This window comes from Ursus maritimus, unplaced genomic scaffold, assembly GCF_017311325.1.
Source record: "Ursus maritimus isolate PB19 unplaced genomic scaffold, ASM1731132v1 scaffold_5, whole genome shotgun sequence".
NCBI lineage: Eukaryota > Metazoa > Chordata > Mammalia > Carnivora > Ursidae > Ursus > Ursus maritimus.
The window spans coordinates 34590698-34597725 of NW_024426663.1; the positions used below are offsets into that span (position 1 = coordinate 34590698).

At 39.7% G+C, this 7028-nt stretch overlaps 1 pseudogene; it reads left to right on the forward strand.

Annotated features, from left to right (window-relative positions):
* The first annotated feature begins 584 nt into the window (after window positions 1-584).
* LOC103663595 lies at window positions 585-774 on the forward strand (annotated as a pseudogene).
* The last annotated feature ends 6254 nt before the right edge of the window (window positions 775-7028 follow it).

Here is a 7028-nt window from a genome sequence, read left to right on the forward strand (position 1 = left end):
TGTTGAAAAGTTGAGGGGGAGAAGGTAGTGGGTCTTTTATAGCAACCAGAGAGTTTGGGGGTGAGAGGGTAAAACTGAGGACTCAGGAGATAAATGACAAAGCGTAATTGGAGAGTGTATGCCAAAATAGGTTATTGGAGCCCAAGTGGAAACAAATATCAGAAGCTAAGATACACAGACAAAAGGAAACATACACAACCTGAAAAAAATAAGAGTGATGATGCTCTTCACAAATTTCCAGGGAAGGGAGATTCAAAGCCACTGTAGGAATCTTTCTCTTTCCTTAAGTTTACTTGTATGGGTCCCACTTAAACAGAGACTCTTGTTACCTAAGATCATAAGCTCCTTGAGCGTGGCATTTTTGACTGTTTTCTTCTCCAATGTATACCTAGAGCCTAGCACAGTGCCAGACATAGAGCAAGTACTCAAAACTATTTGTTGAGTAATGAATAAAGGGATGAATAAGTGGATACAGCTATCTTACCATTCTAGATATTGGATAGAAAAAAAAAAAGAAAAGAAGTATTGAGGCCATTTCTTTCATCTTGGGTCTCTGCGCCTTTCACAGAACTTCCAACAACACTATGTTGGGGCTGAGCATCTGGGGGTTTGTAACCTCAGTGGTCCATAGGAGCCACTGTGAGGAGGCCCAGGGAAGAATTTGCCATTTTCAGTGAAAAACAAGTGGCAGTTACTAAGGATGATGACTGTGTACTTTGGACCTGATTTGCTGTACATTTTTTTACAGTAAGACACCAACTGTTTGAGAAATAAAGATGTTTTAATTAATCCATTGAATAGATGTGAAAAGAAACATTGTAAGAGGTACAATCTCTTTGAAAACTGGATCCAACTCTCGGATTCAGCATACTCAATATGTTTGTAAATAAACTATGGCATAGAAAAAAAAGAAGTACTGATAAGCATTTTTCAAAAAAAACCCCATCAATTATTACTTTGGGTGAAAAAAGCTTACTGAACAATTCATTGGAGATCAGAAAGAGAGTAGAAAAACATACTTTGGATTTATAAATGTGAACTTGGTTGGTGGTCATGATAAAAAGTAGTTTTAATAGAGAGTTAGAAATATAAGTCAGGGGGCACCTGGGTGGCTCAGTCATTGAGCGTCAGCTTTCAGCTCAGGTCATGATCCCCGGGCTCTGGGATCGAGCCCCACATCAGGCTCAGTGTTCTCCCTCTCCCACTCCCCCTGCTTGTGTTCCCTTTCTTGCTGTCTCTCTCTCTCTCTGTCAAATAAATAAATAAAATCATTAAAAAAAAAAAAAGAATATAAGTCAAGCTGGAGAAGCCTGGGTGGCTCAACTGGTTAAGCGTCTGTCTTCGGCTCAGTTCATGATCCCAGGGTGCTGGGATCCAGGCAACATCAGGCCCCCTGCTCAGCAGGAAGCCTGCTTCTCCCTCTTCCTCTCCCTCTGTGTGTTTGTTTGTTCTCTCTCTCTCTCTCAAATAAATAATATATTTTTTCAATAAAAGAATGAATGGGGACATATACTTTCAGGATAACTGGTGCCTTAAGTTCATACCATGAAGTAATCCCACAAGGACAGAGAAAATATAAAAAGAAAAAACTTAAACAATATAGCCAGCCTCAAAAAGGAAGCTAAATGTCCCAACGGATCAAAATGCAATGTCATGAACAGACCGAAGCTGAGAAGTTGCTCAACTCATGGTTCCAAAGCTGGCAGTAGCGGCTACAAGTTTGGCTCCTATGTGGTAGAAGGACTAACACTGCTCCAAAACAGGGGTTGAAGTGGAGCTCTTCTAATCATGAAAATGAGCTAAATTTGTTTTAGTTCCTGCAGGTGACTGCCTGGGTCTATAGCTTATAGAAAGTCACAAGCCCAGGGAAGGAGGACAGCTCTATGGCCTTGGAAACAGCAACTAAACACACCACTGGCTGAATCACTGAGTCATTGCTTGGAAAAGAGCTAGCAGGAAAGTCGCCCGACCATCTGACTCTCTCTGAGCACCAGGGGCCAGGAGACCCAAACCAACACTGCAAAGCCAGGTTCTGGACTGGAAGCCCAAGGCATTTGAGAGAGGCAACACAAAAGATTACTCCAGTACTACTCTGATTTTTAATTTAGCCTTTAATTAATTAAAATTACAAATTCATAAACTTAACCCTTCTCTGTCCTATTCTTAGATCTTTTTATACCCTTCCTATCTAGATTTAAAGTAAGCCCAAGTGGAGGTGCCTGAGTGGTACAGTCAGTTAAGCATCCAACTCTTGGTTTTAGCCCAGGTGGTGATCTCAGGGTCATGAGACTCAGTGCAGAGTTTGCATGAGATTCTGAGATTCTCTCTCCCTCTGCCCCTCCCACTTGTGCATGCTCTCTCTCTCAAATAAATAATCTTTAATTAATTAATTAAGTCCAACTGGAATCTTTCATGTCTCATCTTTCTCCAGTCATAGTACCGAAGTCATTAAAAATCATTAAAGAAACTTAGTTACCAAAATTTCCCACTGACAAAAAAGTCGACCAGACCTCCACAGATAATCCTACTTTACAAACTGTTTCAAAGGACCAGGAAAGTAGAGGGGAAACAAATTCTTTAATGTATTTTTTGAGGCTATTTAGCCTACTACCAAAATCAGATGACAAGGTAAGAAAATAAAATGACAAACCAATCTTTCTTAGAAATACAAACACAAAAGTCTTGGTTTATATATTACCAAATCAAAGCTAAAATGTATTATAAAATATGTTATAACCAAGTAGAGTTTATCCCATAAAGGGGAAAACACCATTAGAAATCTGTCAGTAAATTCACCATGTCAAGCAGACAAGGTGAACGACCAAGCAGCACAAACAGTATTTGGGGAGCAACTTGTAGCGGGAGCAAGAGCAGGAGCAGGTAGGTGGTTTTTCCACTGCATGCCCAGCGTAGAGAAGGATCAGATGTTAGGGCCTTGGGCTGTGGAAGTATCAGCCAGCCACACATCTGGTTCAGAGGCTGTGGATATAGGAAATGGAGGAAGTTTGGACTCCAGCCCTGACCTTCCACTTCAGCACTCGACCAAGACTGACGGCTCAACCACTAGCAGATATCTGTGGAGCTCTGCAGGAGGGTGACTACTTCTCTAGGATGTGGATTAAGTCAGATTACTAATAGATTCAGTAAGAAAAATGGAATTATATCTATAAATGCAGAAAAGGGTTCTACAAAATTCAATACTCGTTTATGTTTGCAAAACAAAAGCTTATCAAACTAGGAATAGGAGGAAAATTCCTCAACCTAAGAAAGAGCTTGTATTTTAAAAATTTACCAAACAAAATAATTTCCTATGAAACTTCAGAAGCGTTGTCAATGAAGTCAAGAGTATGAAAGTCTGCCATCCCCCCATACCACTGACATACTGACAGACCTGGTCAATGCAATAAAATTTGTAAAAGTGTAAGAATTAGAAAGGAAGAGAAAGCTATGCTTGTTTTCAGATAACATGATTGCCTACATGGAAAATCCAAAACAATGTATTAGAATATTTAGAACAAATAGGAAAACTCAGGAACATTACAGAATATCATCAATATATAAACATGATATATAGCATTCCTATATATCAATAAACCAATTATAAAATATGATAGAATTAGAAAGCATACATATTAGGGGCGCCTGGTTGGCACAGCAGTTAAGCGTCTGCCTTCGGCTCAGGGCGTGGTCCCGGCGTTATGGGATCAAGCCCCACATCGGGCTCCTCCGCTGTGAGCCTGCTTCTTCCTCTCCCACTCCCCCTGCTTGTGTTCCCTCTCTCGCTGGCTGTCTCTATCTCTGTCGAATAAATAAATAATCTTTTTTAAAAAAGCATACATATTAGCAACAAAAAATTAGAATCCAAATAATAAATCTAAAGCTTAAAAAAGTCTAAAACCTAATAAATCCAAAACTGATATGAAGAAAATCATTAAGGTTATTGAAGGACATTTTGAAAGATCTAAGTAAGTGGAGAGACCATGTTAATGAATCAAAAGATGAAATAAGGTCAACATTTCAGGTCTTTCCATTATTAATTTGTAAGTTCAATGCAATTTTGTAAAATTTTACAAGCTGATGCTAAAATTCATGTGTAGCAGTAAAGCACCAAGAATAAAAGTATTTTGAAGAGGGGCGCCTGGGTGGCGCAGTCGTTAAAGCGTCTGCCTTCGGCTCAGGGCGTGATCCTGGCGATCCGGGATCGAGTCCCACATCAGGCTCTTCTGCTGTGAGCCTGCTTCTTCCTCTCCCACTCCCCTGCTGTGTTCCCTCTCTCGCTGGCTGTCTCTCTGTCACATAAATAAATAAAATCTTTAAAAAAAAAAAAAAAAGTATTTTGAAGAAGTGTGTAGGGGTGAGGAAAAGAGGACTGTTCTATGAGATGAGCCACCCAGGAATTGGTCTGATGCTTGCAGCTGGCCTCACTGCTTTGGAAGCTGGCCGGGTACTTCCTGCAGGCCATACACCACCTCACGGAACATCACCTCCGACAAGGTCACTTGGAGACCCTAATAAGCTGAGTTAGAACAAAGCCACTTGATAATTTTGCATAAATATAGACAAAATAGGTCCCTATACAACTCACAACATGCCAAGCATGCCCGTCTCTCACTAAAACAAGGGACTGCTACTTCTTTAGCAAGTACAATTTTGTCCTCACTCTAGTCTGTTCTCCCTATAGATAATATTTACTGAGATATCAAACATGGAATTGTCCCCACTTCCTGAAGACACCCAGACCAGGGTTATTCTGCTCCTGCTGAGGCCCTCCCCAGAATCATTCAACAAAAGCCCACATCCTACAATAAGTTTGTTTTTTCACAGTCTTACTGAGATGTCACACGGTTCCCTAACCTAAACTGAAACTAGTAATAAATCTAACTTGTTCAACTACAGGTGTGTTCCTGGAGGTACTGGCTGGGGGATGCTGGCAGAGACAGCAAGGTTTAAGTACTCTAAAAACAGTATGTGGTTGTAGTGACCAAATAAACTAATAAGTCAATGGAACAGGTTAGAGAGTTTAGAAACAGATTAAAAAAAAAAAAAACCAACCCTTTAAATTGACAGAGGTGGTAATACACATCAGCGGTAAAAAGCAGAATCTTCAAAAAGTACTGATGAAACTATGATTTTCCCATACAAAAAATATGAAATCTCATATCACCACACACAAAAACAAATTTCAGATGGATTAATAATCTTTAAGTACAAAATTCCAAATATTAAAGAAAATTATAGCAGAACGTCTTTATGATTTGAACAAGGATTATGTCTTAAACTTGGCACAAACATGAAAGGAAAAGATTTGGCTACATTAAGATTTATAACTCTGCACAGCAAATGATACTAGGGTAAAAAGATACGCCACAGATTAGAAAGAGCTATTTGCAACACTATACAGACAATAAGGACACCGTATTCAAGATATATATGAGGAACTTCTACAAATTGATTAGAAAAAGACATATAACCCAACTGAAAAATAGGCACAGTACATGAAGAGACAATTCACAAAAGATATAAATAAATACAAAAATATGCCCGCCCTGAGTAGTCAAAGGAATGAATGCAAATTAAAACAATGAGATACCATTGACAAAAATGGTATCAGATTGCCCAAAATTTTTTTTTACGTTTTTTTTTTATTTAAGTAATCTCTACACTCAGCGTGAGGCTTGAACTTACAACCCCGAGATCAAGTGTCACGTGCTCATCTGACCGAGCCAGCCGGGTGCACCAGGCTGGCAAAAATTTTGAAGATAACCATTCCAAGCATAGGTGAGGCTGTGGAACACACCACTGGTAGGAGCATACACGCGTACAGCCATTTTAGAGAGCAATCTGGCATTATCTAGTAAAGCTGAAAATAAGCGTATTGTACAACCAACAGTTCCACTACTAGACCCTAGGTAAACCTATACAAAGCAAGATGGAGAGACAAAGAAACATGTGTGGGTAAGGAAGTAAGAGAGAGACTGAGAGGGGAAATGACTCCTACTGGCCCTGGGTATCCGCTTTCTTACTGCACGCCTATATTTCCTGTCCTCTGATCACCTTACAATAAATTCCCCCTTTAGACATAAAATTCATTAGAATTGGCTTATATATTGTTTGTCACCAAATGCATCTAGATAACTTGAGTCAAAAGGAAATCAAATTTTAAAATAGAGTAAAAGGAGATTGAAAGATAAATAAAACATAATCAAGGAGGGTTTACTTCCACCCTAAACACTTGTCAAGGCAGTCTCCCAAAGGAAGACAGCTTGTCCTAAGAGGGAATCTGTTGGATAAAATGTCCTACAACTTACCAAATATAGATTGATTGCTTCACTGAATTTTCACTTGGTCACTGTAGGAATGGGCAAGTCACTTTACCATTAAGTCTTCCATTTCTTCATTTATAAAGGGAGATTTAATTAAATGACCTCAAAGTTTCCTTTCAATTCTGAAATTCTGTGACCAATCCCAAAATTAAGACCATGTATAAAGTAGGTCTGTAAACTATATAGTGAAAATCACAACAAACTCCTAATAAACCCACAAAACCCAACGGCTCTGGAACCTTAAGGTTGACATTATAAATCATGAGAGACAATGAATGGAATATATAAAGTAGAAGCTCAGCTGAGACACCGGAGCTCAATTCCTCAGAAGCGTGGCTTTAAGGCTTTAGAGCCTTTAAAGTATTGCTAGTATAAAGTTCTCAAGTTAAGGGACGCCTGGGTGGCTCGGTGGGTTAAGCATTGGACTGTTGATTTCGGCTCAGGTCATGATCTGAGAGTCGTGAGATGGAGCCCCGCCTCAAGTTCTGCACTCAGTAGGTAATCTGCTTGGGATTCTCTCTTCCTCTCCCTCTGCCCCTCCCCTGGCTCATACTCTCTCACTCTCTAAAAAATAAAAATAAATTTAAAAAAATAAAGTTCCCAAGCTAAAAATGTTCTCCAGGGACACCTGGTTGGCTCAGTTGGTTAACCATCTGCCTTCGGCTCAGGTCATGATCCCAGGGTCCTGGGATCGAGCCCTGCATC